Source organism: Corapipo altera, unplaced genomic scaffold, assembly GCF_003945725.1.
Source record: "Corapipo altera isolate COAL_440 unplaced genomic scaffold, ASM394572v1 57, whole genome shotgun sequence".
NCBI lineage: Eukaryota > Metazoa > Chordata > Aves > Passeriformes > Pipridae > Corapipo > Corapipo altera.
Window position 1 is genome coordinate 2,394,535 of NW_020884905.1, and position 16,396 is coordinate 2,410,930.

The following is a 16,396-nucleotide window of genomic DNA, read 5'->3' on the forward strand; positions in this document are numbered from 1 at the left end:
TGTTTTACCCTGAGGAAGGAGGTGTGCAGCTGAGGAGCTCAGTAAAGCACACAGCCTGGGGCACCAGGGAGAGGTGAGCACTGGCTCAGCTGCCACACTGGTGTCCCATGGTCTCTATCCTCATCCCACACACCAGGTACCCCGCTCCTGCCTCTGCTGTCAGCACACTTCCTCCCACCTTCTGTTCCCCCTTCCTGCTCTCCACTCATTCTGAATATAAGGGAGTATTTTTTAGAGGAGTGAATTATCTGATAGTTATCTCTAACTCCAGGGCCTGTAGGTGCAATATCCAGCTCCTGAAGCCCCTGGACCTCTAGGAATTTATAGCAGTAGATTGACAGGGAGTTTTTTCTGCAGGTTGTTTATATTATTGTAAGCTGCTTAGAAGGAAAGCTTTAACAGAACAGTAGATAAAAAGAAAATGGGTTTTAAAACCTCCAGTCACTCTTTTTTCTTAACTTGTTCTTGAACAAATAAATGTGAGCTCTGGGAAAGCACCTGAAGGCACTTTCACAAGAAACTAGCACAGAACACAGCAGAATGCAATGGGCAGAACATTCTCTGCTCGGCATTTGGCAACAAAAAAACCCACTGAAAACCTGGGGGAAGATCAGGACCTGGGCAGTGAGGTCAGATTACGAATGCAGGCACTCGGGTATGTGAATAAATAAATGGTCCTCATATTTTCTACCAGTAGGATCCCATATCCTGCAGTATCACATATCTTAATAGCTATTGATTTTTTTTTCTATGTTCTGCCCACAGCTAGAGCAAAATTTCATTCAAATGAAAAACTCACAAATGTGCTGGCAGTCATCATGGGTGAAGGAAAGACAGAAGGTTGGGAAACAGAACGTTAAACAGAATATGCCTTCTAGCGTTATGCAGAGGTCCCATTCAGCAAAGAATGACCATCAGCAAGCAATCTGAAAATTATTTCAGATTAAGGACAGAAATGGAACAGTTCTCTCATCTACAGCAACACTGAACTGACACCTTTCGGGGGACAACTGCATGTCTTTCAGTCACTTAATACATCCTTATCTGCACCGAGGGCATGCCCTGCTGAGAGAAGGGCAGCACAATGAGTAACATAAGATCTCCCAGGTGGTGCTGTATGCCAGTCTGTGCTAATGCTTCCCCCCATCATTCTAAGCAGAGGAGGATTTCAGAGCCCATGAGAATAGTCTCTCTGACCACCTCTTCAGGAAGTCCAAAGTAAACTCCAATGGGAGCTGCTGTCAGGAAAAAAACCAGGATCACTGCTTAGGATTTATGGTAGTCCAAGGAAATTGAAATCTTTACATGGAAGAGAAATGGGACTCAGCCTTCCCATTGGATGATAACAAAAAATAAAGTGATCCAAATAAATAGTCCCGATCCTGTGGTTCTCAAGTGGTGAACACACGGAAAAAGTGATTTTCTCCTTCAGCACTTCTAATTAACCTTCAACACTGCTGGTTCACAGGAACAGACCAGGCAGGTTTACTTTCAAGTGCCTGTCTTCAGTCTGGAGGACAAAGGTTTTCTCCAGGCAGGGAGAAGACATCAGTTGGCCTGAGTCAAGTTCCAGAAGGACGTTTCCCTGGAAAATAAAGAATTTAAATCAGTTACTTGCAGGAGATGCTAAGAAGCAGAGAGAAAGAGAAACATGGGAACAGCAGGCAGCTTCCTCAGAAGGAACTACAAACAAAACAGTGAAAGGGCAGCCGAGTTCCTGTGCAAAAGATAGTATAAAACCTGGCAATTCTCAGTGGTAAAAATAACTCAGAGCAAATTTACAACTCATAGCAAATTGAGCAGCAGCAATTCAGAGTGTAGTCAATAAAAGAGTACATTTCTTCAGTATATTCTCTAATATTTTACCATATTAGTTGCTGTGCAATAGCAGCCTATTTCCTTATTGGCAGCATGCTTAGTTAGTAGTAGAAAATTAAGATTAACTAATCAAATTCCTACTCATTTTTTTAGGAGAAAAAAGGCAGGTATGAAATAGCTTTCAGTGCCACCCTGTTAATCCAGGTAATAGGGATGAGTGCTAAGATGTCCTGTAATGTGGTGGTAGCAGTGACCACTCCTTGTCCCCACAAATGAGAAAGTTAAACATGTAGTTGGAGTAGTCTTTGGGATATTGTTTGCTGTACTGCAGAACGGAAGGCCAAGGAACTGTGGAGAAGCAGAAGTAAGGGAAATGATGTGAGAATGAATAGGAACACAAAATGCGTGATGGAGATGCAGGGAGCCAGAGAGGGGCTTGGGCTGGAAAGTGAAAGCTATTGAAAACTCAGGAGAAGACAAAGCTTTTGTTCCTGTTATGCTGCCTTGGTCAGCTGGGTAATTGGAGGTTTAGTATTTATTGTGCTTAAGCTTGTTTTCCAGATAGAGGCAAAAGCAGGGTAAGGAGGCTCAAGAAAAGGGAAGGGATCCTGTGTTGCTGGAGCTCAAGTCTACAGATGTATCCCACAAATACAGAACTGGAGGCTGGGGTTATAGTCCCAGCAGGATGTTGGCTACTGTTCCATGATGATGTAGTTGACAGGGACAGTTGAAGAGAAGAGTAAACTGCAAACAGCTGTGTTCACAGTTCACACTGAAAGTTTTGATATCTGCAGAAAAAGTAAGTAAACCTCAAAGAGTCATTGATCCCTATCATACTGTCACCTATTCACTTCAGCTCTATCCATCTAGCTGTTAGTGCTTGGGAAAGCGTGAGAGTCCCCTTCCTTCAAAACTTCAGCACAAAAATTGAATCACTGCTTCTGGGCAGGTGTGAGGTCAATCAGCTGTGTCCTGGGATGAGTGTCATCTGAGGCCCTCTCCAGCCTCCATGATCAAACAGGAGGCATCAGGGGAGTCAGGACTGTTTTCCCCAGCTTTGCCCTCTCTAGTATATGTGAGAACAAACTTTTGACACCTGTATGGGTACAGATGGCTCCCTGCTTTCTTCAGCAGTGGCCCCAAACAAGCATCTGAAAATAGACTGACCTTTTGATTATACATGGCCAACTTGCCTGCTCTTTTAGCTGCTGCCATTGAGTTTTCCCAAGCAATCTCTAAACATAAAATAGGAGTGATTCTAAAAGAAAATGGGTTCATCAGGTCAGTGGTAGTGTAATTCTGGAAAGGGTATGAAAGTAAGGAAGTAATGATAATGCACGAATTGAGGGGCTGGTATAATTTACCATGGCTGCATTGAGTTAAAAAAACTGTAAATAAAACTTCCTGTCTGGCTGGAACATAATGAGTTCCCTACCTTTTAACAGTGCCTGCAAAATAAATTAAAAGAAAATGCATACATACTGCCTTTCTTCACTTGCAGATAGTATCTATTTATTAAGGTAAAAGGAACAGTGACAGAAAGTACTGCCTCTGCACAATACTTGCATTAACTTCAAAGTCCTGGCCAGTGCTCAGAGATGAAGAAAGTAGAGGGAATGATGCTAGCATAGGAATCAAGTGATCAAAAATTGCTACTGGCAGTAAAATAGGGGGACTGATGGGCAGTGAAGGCTTGTCCCTAGCCTTCTCATAGCCTTTCTTGTGCTGAAAGGAACAGTGATTTTAGGGAGGTAGAGGATATTTGAAGGCAATTTTTGTTTCTGAGAAAGAGGTATTATTAGTGGTGATTAACTGCAGCTGCTGCTTTTTTAACTTCTTAGTGCTTCAGTACAGGTACTGTCCTTGCTGGTCCAACATTTCAGAGTGGTCTTGCAAGCACAGGAGGCCCAAGAACAGAAAGGGAATAGTAGTGCAAACAGAGTGATGTGAGCAGGACATCCAAAGAGCGTACATAGCCAAAAGGGGTGGAGCCCAACCAGTTCAATGAAGGGCTCACAACAGCTTAGTTTCTGGAATATGCAATCATTAGACAATACTTCTTATAAAACTGTGCTGAAGATATCCTTTTACCCAGCTGGTGATTCAGGTGTCACAAGCTTCTGAGAATAGGGATATGGCTAAAAGCAAGCAAACAAGGAAAGAATAAAAAAAAAAAAAAAAAAAGAAAAAAAAAAAAGAAAAAAAAGAAAAGAAAAGAAAAGACTGATTTTTACCTACACACAACAGGATTCTGCATAGTTACTTCTCATTCCCTTAAACCTCACCGCGGGCAGGGACCCTATGTCAACCGACTGATCAAGGCCTCTGTGAACTACACACTTCCATTTCTTATCTAGAGAACAAAATGGAAACTATGGTAACAGAGACAGACCTGGTAAAGTCCATCAAAGCCCGAGAAGAAAACTCAGTCTACCTCCACCTAGAGCCCGTGACCTCTCTGCTAAGGCTCCCAACCAGAGGGGCACTCCTTGTGACCGTATGATGGGGACATAAATAACTCTTACATAGACATAACTCACTGCACAATTGCTACTGATTTTCACCCATGCTGTGCTTGGTCTCCTGGCTGGAAGGCATATGTATCCCTCCTTTCAGGGTATAACTCTTAAAAGCATACATCACTTAAGCTGTTATTCAGAAACGGAATAATCAAAAGTATTGGGATTTTGGTTGGTAGTTTTAGCTCAACCTGTTACATTTGTCTTAATCTATATCTATATGAAACACATCTGGAAATTGTGCCACTGCTGTAAATTATAATTTCATGTAAAATACATTTTAAAGTCAAGAGAACACTTCCAAATTTACTGCTTTTGTAGGTAAACATAATTTAAAATTTTGCAGATTTTCTTTCTTCTGAAACAACAGACAGAAATTTAAAAACTAGTATAGGAAACTTTTCTCGCAGGAAGTACGGCAATTTTTATAATACACTCAAAGGCAATTTACTCTGACATGACTTAAAAAGTAAAGCTCATTTTAACAGTGTATAGGGGTTTTTTTGCAACATAGTAGAATTCCTGACCATCTGACAGAACAAAGAATAGTGTGCAAAATACCATGTGGATTTAAAGTGGCCAAAAGCAGAGGCTAGCATATAATTCTCTTTGCTGTAGAACCCAAATTCTCTTTTGGGAAGGGCTGGAGCAGGTGTCTGTGAGCCTCAAAAGAGAAAACAGGTTGTCTATTTCAATGAGAAAAGGATGCATTTTGGCTTGTTTTGTTTTCCTACGAACTGCACCTAGAGTTTAAAAGCAAAAAACCTAGTGAGGTCTGCTGCAAGCCTCAGACAAAGTCTGTGTCCCTGAGGTTGCAAAATCCTGCCTAATGTATGGTTTTTCCATCAACATGGGATATAGGACAGAGCCAAGCTGTAAGCATTCATGCTTACACTTTTCAAAGTCTTTTTTAAAACAAAAGGAGGGCTGGTCATCCTGGAGAGGGTGAACAGCAGGGATTGGCACATCCTGTTTTTGCTATTAACCCATATAAATGGATGTAAAGGCACTAAAAGGAATGGAAACAGAAAGTAAGATATAGAAACTTTTCTATAATATACCATTGCAACAGGATTTGGAAACTTCTAATACTCTTATAATCCCATTCACACTATCAAGGTATCTGGCCTTGCAGTCACTCAGTCTGTGTTCAGCGCTTTGTTTAAGGTGCATCCCATAATACCTTCTGCCCCGTGGTAATTTAGGAGCATTCGTACTCGAAAAATAGAAAAAAAATTAATGCTTGAATTGTCTACATAAAAATGCTTAAAAATGTACTCCCTTTTGGTACCAGTATAGCATATGTGATAAGTGTAACACAGACTGAGAGATATAACTTGCAGCACAAAACTAGCATCACCTCTTGGAAGATATACATAAGGGACAGACTCTAAAATAAAAGAAAAAAGAAACATCAAAATTATTTAAGGGTAGCAAACAAAATCATAAATAGTGGGTTTGTCATGCACATTTGCTGTTTAGCCACGGCTCTGGAATTTTAAGTGCTAGTGTTGGAGAAAGGAAGCAATTGGCTGGGTGCAATCTGAATTCTAGTTTCAAATGATTCCAGAACCTGTCCTCTGCTATAGCAGACAACTTATACACTAATAGATGTCTTTATCACAGCAGCAGAGCAATCAGCCTTAGTTCAGATTCTTTTCTTAGAAACTTTCACAGAACTAGCTTTATTTTAGAGTTACCAGTATGCTGTTAATTCCAAACCTCAGTGGATTTCTAAAACCACTATGCAAAATGAACATATGGATTAATTGCAGAAAGAATAGATACTATCACTTACCTCTGAAAAATAATCAATACTGCAGAAAAGGCTTGTAAGCAGAATTAAAAGGAGAGGTAATTTTCTTTAATTGGTTTTGAGCATTACCAATTTTCATTAGCACTTCTTGTATGCCCCTAGAACATACATACAAGGGGACGTATATAAAACTAGCTTAGAAAGTTCTATCACTTTTTATATGCTGTTTCTTGCCTGCCATTTTAATTTTTTTTTGTACTTTTCAGCTTTCACACATTTTAAAATGATAGAGTAGTATATCAATTATAATTGAGTGGTAACAAAAAATATTATTTCTCTCTTTGCTAGATGTATGGCGTGCGTGAGTAAAGTAAAGATTTGTAGGCTGTGGAGAGATAATTTAGAGGCGTAATGGCTGCTAATGTTACTAAGTTTGTTTTCCCTTTTTTTATATTTGTCATATAATTTTTACTGTGTGTTTTTCTCCTCTGAAAGTATTTCAAAAGACATTATAATATACCACCTTGTCTTTTAAAAGGTCATTATTCGCACAAATTGTCATTTAAGTTGAACTTTAAATTTGATGAATTTTCTGTTTCAGCCTGTGAGAAATGAGACTGAAAGCAGAAATTAGAACTAGCCTTTGTCCAAGACCAAAGCAAATTATGAGGGACACCACAATGCCTGCCCTGCTGAAAAGATATTTAAACACATGGTGTCAGCGAGAAGTGTGCATCACAGCCATGCCATAGCTGCACCCTCCGCATCTGACCTTTGAAAGATTTCAGTGCCTCATCAAAGTAACACACACACACATATGAACATTTTGAAAAATGAAGATTAAGATCTGGAGTGTAAAAGGACAAATGAAGCTTACAATAGTAGCTAGGGATCTTCCACTGTGCGCTGCTGTCTTGATAAGTCAGTCAGCATAGTTAATGATACTTGGATTTTAGGAAACTGAATGGTATACATGTAGTGTTCACCTGTTATGATATCTTGTGACAAGAATCTTTTCTGAAGTAACAGCTACAGGCACAGACCTGCAATGCAGAGAAGCCAGGCTATTATTAAAACCACAACAGCAGTCCACCCCAACTTTACCAACAGATATTTCAAATGACAGATAAAGGTATTGAATAGCTCTTTCATTTTTTCCTTTCTCTTCATCTGACATCACATCAGCCGGCCTGTACAGAACAGCAGAGAGGGGAAGGAACAGGTTTAGGCAGATGCTGCTTGTGGTCCCACTTGCCACTCGTGCTCCCCAGGGCACTCCTCATAATCATAGCCACCTCCCGCACATAGGTTAGATGCTACAGCATTATTATCCACCTACAGAGCTCTGCTTCATTCAGACTGATGTTTATTCATACTTTGTTATTGCAGATTTCCACATTTGGAGGCTCATTGCAGGACAAAGACATTTTCTGTGGCTGGAATCCTCTGTTTCGCTCAGAGATCTGTTTCACATCATGTCGCTTGTGTACAAGTCATTATAAAAAATGTTTGGTGGAAAAGTAATTTATAAACCATAAATAGAATTATTTAGTCTCTGTTTTTATCACTGCAGACCAACACAGCTCTTAATTGCAAAACTGACCTGGTCCCAAAGCAAAGGCCAGCTGTATCTAATCATCTGGGGATGGGCCAGAACACAACGAATAAAGGAATTGGAAAGTAACGCCAAAAGGTTTTAAGATGTAAAATGACACAACGTTCAATGAACACTTGCCAACATCATCTCTAATTACTGCAGTGATTAAGTAGTAAAGAATTTGGTCCCAAGGGGATTACAGTTCTGAAGGAAATATGGTGCCATGTGTTACAGAATTTTTTCTTGCAAATCATTATGGAAATCCTGCTTCCTCTGGTTCTCCTAACAAACTCTTTCTTTGCAAAAACCGTGCTTCATTTGTGAAGTGCAGAGGGAGTGTAGCTTGCCTGCTTCTGAAGATTTACATCTTTATTTCTATGTATTCAACTTGCCTTTTTAAAAAAATCCTTTTATGTCTCTAAAGAAAGAAGCATAGAAAGCATTATGTATTTGCATACTGTAAGGGTTCCTCTCATCCTTGCTGAAGAACAAACAGAGAATAGGGGAGGGCTAGATAAAAGCATCGAGACCTTAACACAGCATGGCAATGGCCTAATAAACAGCCAGAGAAACTGCAATTAATGCAAGTCCAGCTTAAAATCATAGTCCCGGGGGATACCTTAGAAGACCTTGTTTAGAAGTACTTTCTTTTTTTTCATTATTCTCTTAACCATGAGATCAAAATTTGTCCAGCTTAAAAAAACCCAAAGCACAATGAAAAAAACTGAGGTTGAATAACAAAAGCATTGGAATTGATTTTAATTTACAGGTTATGTTTAAACTTCCTATAACTCTGGATCAAAATGTCAATTGCACAAGCAAAACATGTCTCTCACCATAGCATGCTCATGTTTATTGTGTTTTATTCTCTCAGCAGGTGTCCCTAGATGTATTCTGTGTTGTCGTCTTTTCACTCAGCAAAGGAAGAGGAAAAACAATCCTCATGCTCTTACATAGCAATATTCTCATCCTCTTACAGTAGGAGACAAAGAACAGCAAGGGAATAACCATGGACCTCCTTCTCTGTTTTGTCCTAATTTTTTCGCATCAGATCCATGTCTCTGTTGTCGTCTTACCCCTTGCTATACAGAGCTTCCAAACATGCTATGGCATGTTCCACAAAAAAATATTTAGCTTTACAAAGCACTCTTATCAGTACATCAAAGCAACACAATTATCCCCATTTCACTGGTGCGAAAACCAAGACTCAAACATCATCTGTATGGAATATGCACAGCAGGGAAATAGTGCTGTAAGTTCCCAGGCTATGAATGCCATACGTATACATCAGAAATGGAGCATTCCTGTCTGCCACGGACAGAGAGGTCAAGGGAGAGGAGAAGGAAGGAGAGGCACAAGAACCTAACACCCCGGGTTATATGCTTTCTGTTATCCTAAGAGAGATAGAGAATCAGTCGTAAACAAATAAAACCAAGACCAACTGACTGCAGACATAGCTTTTAGAGAAAAATCCAACACCTGATTAAATATGAGTGAGAAATGGCAACATGGGCTGCTGCTGTCAGCTGCGCCCCAGTTGCCTGGCTGTGGTATGCTGCTGGTATGTGGTCAAATGTATTAGCAGAATGAAAAACAAAACTGGCTACAGTAGTAAATTAAACTGCTTCCTCTTGCTTCTTAGTAGATATGATGTTTAGCTGGAAAGGCAACAGATGCTCTGAATTTCAGTGTTTAAAATGAGACATTGAGACTCTTCCTTTTTAGCCAAGTTGTTACAAGTATGGGAGAAGATGCTCTTTTTTTCCTCAGCATTGAATAAGATGTTAAACTTAGTTTTCTAAGCTCATTTCATGAATCATTCATGATCAAGTACAAATCCTCACAAACTCACAAGCTTCCTGGTCGAGAGCACTGAACCAGCAAGAAGACTATTTAGGGAGATTTAACAGGGAATGCCAAAACAGTTAAAAATACAACTGGAAGGATCATAAGCAGTAGGTAAATTCATTGGACCAGAACACTTATCAGTTGCTTCATTCCCATTTGTACTATCAGCAATGTTGATAATAAAAGTGTTGCAGATTTTGCAAAGAACTTCAGATTCTTAAATTCTAATTTTTTTATGCATCTGTAGCTGTTATTTCTGTGAAGGGCATCATGCCATCCTGCTTGTGAGTCACTAAAATTCTTTTTTGGAGACTTAGCAGTATGAAGTTCTAAGTAAGTCATGCTGAGAAAAACACTCATTTTTGATAAAATAGATCAAATTGTGTTACGGTGACCAAAAAACTTCTAATAAATGTTGCCTCTACAAAAATCTGACAAGATAACTACATTTAGAGGGAAATAGATTAGCTGACTGTTAAATGTGTAGCGCTAAGACCAAATGTTTGGAAGGCACTGAAAGCAAAAGTCTCCACACAGTTTTTATTGTCTCTTTTTATGTCCTCACTCAATTAGAAGGTGCATGTGTTTCTTTGGCATCTGCTCCCATTTCTCATTACCTTGCTGAAGGAAAGGACAGATGGAAGAAAGATGGGTCTGGGGCAGACATACTAAGGGAAAAGGAATATTAAAGGTCCTTAACAGTTGTAAAGGGAACAAAGAAGGCATACCCTGCTTGTAAAATGGCCAGGTGAGAGTTAGGTTACAACAATGTAGACCTTCAACAGCACAGCCAGCACCCAGAGTACGGTCAGGTGGGAGCCTTCAGTGCCCCAAGGCAAGGAGAGCTGCATCTCCAAGAAGGGATGCTCTTATTCTCCTTGCACTAAATTTTCCAGCACCTCCTCCATAACTCCCAAACAGCAGGTCTAGCTCCTTTTCATTTTAAAGTCTATTGCAATTGAATATAAATCTATCAGCAAATAAAGTGGTGACTCTCAGCTGATGATTTGGAAATGAACGTGCACCTTCACAGGCTAATTGCTCAAGCTGGAATCCTCTCATACCCAAATTCCTCTACATCAATCTAAAGCTTGGCTGACCTACCTCCAAACTATACCAGAGCTTTCTGGCAGCACCACAGCAAGCTCCCAGAGGCACTAGTCTGCAATTACCTGTCAGAAATAGAGACCAGGAGTGGTAGGCTGCTACCTCTGTCACCTACCTGAAAGGAGACTGGGTAAACCATAAAGTCATCATTTTCCTGTAACACCTCCATGATGCTACCAAAACACAGGAACTGTCGTATTTAGAGACCTCATCTATAGCATTTTCACACAAACTGAGTACACCCAAAATGCAATGAGAAACTAATCAGTCTTTTCTACAGCTTGCTACCTTGTATTTTTGTTTGAAGCTTAGGTGTAGTGGAAAGACACGAGTTAAAAATTGATTTTTTTTTTTTTAAAGAAAATAACTATGCTCTAAAAAAAGTCATAAAATTATTCATTTATGTTAAACATCAGCTGTTTCTGTTTTCTATTAAAACAGCTCTGGCTTTCCTTTAAACTCTATTAAAAGAAAATCAGGAGATTTTCATATTTTTTAGGCTTGAGCTGCTGTAAAAACAAAGAATCGCATGGTTCCTAAACTGTTCTAAATAGCATTTGTACAGAAATGTAAGTAAACTTTCACCTTTTGGAAAGAGTAAAATCTATGTATTGCCTTGAAAAGGGCACTAAATGGCTCCTGCATTTAGGACTGGATGGCAAACTCTTTTTACAGCAATGTCTGAGATGTGCTGCTTGCCTTTGCTATGATGTCAAGCCTCAGCCTTTATGGCATTGCAATTTCCCTTCTAGAAAAAAGTTGATATTTGTGGACCATATTACACTGAATGAAATTTGCAGTCTCTGATGCCTGCTAGTGGGACATTTGTTACATGCTGTGTTTTGAATGCAGTAATACATATTTCAATGTGGCATTGCTTCTTCAAAAGATTAAAAACCTTTTAGTCCTTTGAGACTTGTGTCAGCATCTGATTTCATGTGCAGGGTAATCTTTAAATATTAATATGGGGCAAGGTCATGCTCTCTTTAACCCCCAAAATGGAGTTAGTAAATCATGATCTGGCAGTAAAAATATACAGGGCACATCAGTATTTGTTTAGGGCAAAATCTAAATTTAAATTAAACTAAATTAGCTACTGGTATTTTTATAATCACATATACATAATGTATTATTTGTGGGCAGGGAGTGAAGTATGGATAGCCTATGAAGCTGTAGTTGAAATATATTTATTAAGATGGTTTTAATAAAATCTCTGCCATTGACAGCAGAGAAAGAGTATCTGAAATACCAGTTAGATAAATCTAAACTGGGAATTCTGAAGCTCTTGGGGCAAATCTGCTGCTGTCAGGTTCTCTGTTGACTACAGCAGAATGAGTCAGTTTACACCAGATGAGCAGGAGCCTTTTGGGCTCTCCTCTAAGCTGATCCACTGATTTATGGCATGACACTGGTAGTCTCTTTGACCTCTTTATATGCCATCCGTCCTGCTAAGGAGCAGGGGAGGGGGGAGTGCTGGACCTTCCTGGAACCTAGACGATAGACCCAAATAGACTTTCCCTAGGCAAAATAAAACATTTCAGAGTTAAATTTCTAGTGAGAGGCTGATGGGTTAGCCTTGTAATTCTCGATACATTACCATTACACGTTATCCAGAGCTCAGCTCCCAGTGCAGCTGAGGTTCATGCCACACATAACTAACCACATTTGTTTTGCTGCCAAGGGACCTCCCTTGCTATGGAGATGGGGAATGGCTTTACCCTACAAAAGAAAGCCAGTTGAACTTTGCAAGGAGTCAGTATTGTGAGCTCATGACCTTTCATACAAAGTACTTAGAGGGCAAGTGGGAGGTAGCAGAGTCTGAGGAGGGAGACTGTATGCTTCACCTAAGCATAGGGAAATAAAGGGAGACAAATCATTTAAATTTAAAATACAGCAAATGTGCTTGTTAAATAGACAGTGAATGTGTGATTCTCATTTAGAGTATTTCAGCTTCAGCATTAATGATTTGAACTACCAATCAGGCAAGATTTTCCTTACAGAAGTCTCTGAGACAAAAGGTGATCATAAGTAATTGGCTAAAGTAACTCCATTTTGCTCTTCGCTTTACTTCCTAAAGTTGCCAGTTATTTCAAATTATGTATATAAATTTTGTGATGTGGACTGTTATGTCCATGGGGAGATGTGCTCAGGCTTTTAAACTCATTTCCTCTGGCCCTTTTACTTTGGTCTGAGCCCAAAAGTGTTTTATGGGCCTCATTGGTAGAGGTAATGGATCAGGTCATGCAAGCTGCATTACACCAGACACAAGTCAGACATGTAGAACAGTGCAGAACAGACTTGGAGTCTCCAAGATGCAACAGATCCACTAGACTCTCTAACCCTACAGAGTGATTTGAGCAATGTCTAAATCAGTCTGTGTTACCACTCCGGGCAGGTTACTCAGCTCAGAAAAGCTGTAACCTGGGCTTTAGTAGGAAGGATTCTCCCAGACCTCGCAGAACATTGATACAGTTTGTGGCTGTGGCTTCCAGTCTGGTGTACGTGAATTCTCAGGAATCTGTGGATCCATTCTGAAGGCTCTGCAGAGGTAGCAAGGAAAAGCTCAGTTTCAGCAGGCTTATGTTTGCTATGCAGATGTCCCCATCTCCACTAAAATCCACAGATTACAGAGCTTGATTTAAGACTTTGCTTTCATATATAACAATTTGATACTAATACTTTTCAGATCCTTATTCACAGATGGATTTTTTCAGCAGGTTCAGAACACGTTTCCAATGCTTACTAAGCAGTCCTCACCTGCTAAAAACTCCGTGGAGTTATTTTGTAATGTCCAGAATTGTGTGAAAACCCAATTCTGCTTGGCATTGCCTCATGTAAATCAAACTCTGAACAACAAAAAAAAATCTTACTCTGAGGGGGATGCAGGAGCAACGGAACAAGACAGTGGGCAATGAGGACACTGAGAAAGAAGCAGCAGAATATTTGACAAAATAGAAAATTGGGGAAGGAGAAGGAGAGGGAGAAAACGGAGGACAGGAAAGAAGCAAATCTAGAAAATAGCCTGTAAGAGTAGAAAGTCACACTGATTCTCATTGCACCATATCTTTTAGCCTGAAAGACAGCAAGGTCACGGTCTGCAAATGTTACACAGATGTGGCGGCAGGGATGTGGTGGCTATGAGTTGGCATCTGGCAACCAGCACCCCTTGGTTCCCAGACAGCTCTGCTGTAGCTCTTTACCCATGTGGCTCCTGGGGCAGGGACCAGACCCTCCTGCAAAATGCCAGTCACATTACTGTCATCCCATAAATTACTAGTAACAAAACAGATGACAGGTAAGTACAAAAAAAAATGTGCCTGAATTTAAAGCAGGCAAGTGCCCTGCTCCGAAAAGGTTCATAACTGCCCCAGGAATTCAAAACATATCTTTTAGCACAAGCTGTCATAGGAGAGTATTGGGAAGTGTACTAAGGAACATGTCACCCTATGTCATTGCACATTTATCAGCATCTGAGGATGGAGACTACATAGTGGTCCCTTGGAAGGATGGATCAGTCAAAGATGGAGGAAATCTGGCAAAGCCTGGTTTTCCAAGTAAGATAGCAGAATAGCAGTTTTGGGTAGCTAATTTTAGCCAAATGAGAGGCTTTGCAGCTGCCAAATAATTTGATTCTAAAGCCCTTTCTGGAGAGTGAACAGAATGTCAGTAGCACAAGGAGTCATCATTCCCAAGGGCATCTTTCTGATGGCTGCTACAATACCCTAGTGTTTTCAGACACACAAAAAGAAAATGGTCCCTGAGACATCAGAGAGGGTGATGGCCAGGGTAGAAGAGAAAATGCAGACAGCCAGTCTGGTGCTGCGATCATCTGATGAAGCACTCAGAAGCAAAACCTGTTTCAGGAGAAGATTCTGGCTTGTCAAGAGCAGAATTAATTACAAAGAAACACCAATTAGCATGATTTTAAATATTCCTCTAAAATACGCTATAAATCGTTTTGCCCTTGGGAGAGCCAAAACAAAAGACGAGCATAAAACTGCAGGCAAAATGCAAAAGTCTCCATCTCACTGTGCAGGCAGATGGAGTTATTTAGTAAATCCTCTACTGTCTTCTCTGGGTTACAAGAAAAGAAGAAAAAAAAGCTGCCCAAAGTTTCAGTCAATATTTACCTCTTGGGTTAATAAATTGTGATCCTGACCTCAACAAAAGTCAATATCTTCTGATTATTATACTCAGGCACCTTTTTATTTGTACTTATTCATTGTATAATGAGCCACCCGTTTCCACTGGCAACTTCACTTTCATTTTGAATGTCTGAATTGAACAATCATTTATACTCCAGAGGCAGAAGACAAAATTACTATAAACTAGAGCTGTAAAATGTGGACATAGGTTGCTACTTCCAGTGAATAAGCAAGCTTGGGCGGGGGGCGGGCAGAAGGGATCAAGGATTAAGCACAAAAAATAGCTGGTTTAAATCCTCTTTTAAATACCTTTGAGTGACAAGGAGCAGAGAGAGGAAAGCTCTGAACTGTGATATTAAATACAATTAGGCTGCAAGTGTAGAAGGAAAGAAAAGTTAACAATCTGGCCTAAATAGTAAACTTATTTTAATGGAACATTATTAGGCTTTTTCCCTGATACAACCAAAAGCAACGCCAGAAAATATATGCCAAGGGCAACAAGTATAGATTCACACACTTGCAAGCCAAGATACAAAGACAAATCTGAATGAAATTCACCACATACTTGCTGCTTCATTAGAGGTGGACTAGGCCAGAGCTGGAGGAAGAAAATTCAAGGTGTTACTCTCATAATTATGTAATGTTTCATATAATACCACAGGTGTTCACCGTGCTTTCCTGAAAGAAATCAAAGCACAGCCTCCCCCAGCAAGATCAAGAATCAGCTAGAATCACATTTTTGCTCTTCAACTTCTCATTGTTTGAACATCACCCACTGACTATAATAAAAATGTTCTTTGGGCTTGCAAGGCTTGTGATGGAAAGATTTTCACCCATATAACTCACTATGCCCATCTTTTTTGAAAAAAAGTAAGTAACTTTACCAGTTTAAGTTTGTCTGGCTCGACATTATTCTACTCTTAGTCTCACTCTGGCAAACAATGGGGAGAGCAACTCATCTCTAGCTTAACCACAGTAATTTTTGAAGAGTGGAAAATCAGGAACAGCAAATTATGATCAAATCAATCATGATCAGGCTGTCTTTGTGAACACTAATAAACCCCACATAAATAATCCTAACATATTACTTCTAAAACCCACATTATAGATCTGGCACTACTCTGATACCACATTACCTTGTATTGCAAACAAAACATAGTTCATTATGACCAAAGTATATAATGTTGTACTCATAGGAAAATGAGTACAGAAGCACTGTTTTCAAACTAGAAAAGAAGTTGTCATTTTCAGATGGGACATTCAGCCCAATTTTTATCAGTTCAATAAATATTTTTTTATTCTCTGTTAAAACTGTGCTTAAATTGTATATATTCATAAAGGTGTATCTCCTCCAGAAGGAGCAGAGTTGGCTTGCTTAAACTTCAGGAAAAGGATGTCATTGTAAGTAGATTTTTCCCTTCTACTTCACAAATCCATCTTATAATTCACTTGCTATAAGCACATTTTAAATAGAGACTAGCAGACATAAAGTCATTTAGACAGCTCATACACCAAAAAGCAGGTGAATTTCCAAAAAAACACCCATAAAACCAGAATTTAAAAAAATCTCCCCCCACCAAGAAGCCACAAACCAGAACCTGACCAC

General features: G+C 39.7%; 1 long non-coding RNA gene across 1 annotated transcript in view; it reads right to left on the bottom strand.

The window, feature by feature from the left end:
• Positions 1 to 570: 570 nt before the first annotated feature.
• LOC113951127 overlaps positions 571 to 16,396 on the bottom strand; it is a 33,376-nt gene continuing 17,550 nt past the window's right edge. Inside the window, exons 3-4 of the long non-coding RNA XR_003529048.1 lie at positions 7,080 to 7,136; positions 571 to 1,585 (exon numbers count right to left, since the gene is read on the bottom strand). This is a non-coding gene — a long non-coding RNA (uncharacterized LOC113951127). The remainder of the gene's footprint in view (positions 1,586 to 7,079; positions 7,137 to 16,396) is intronic.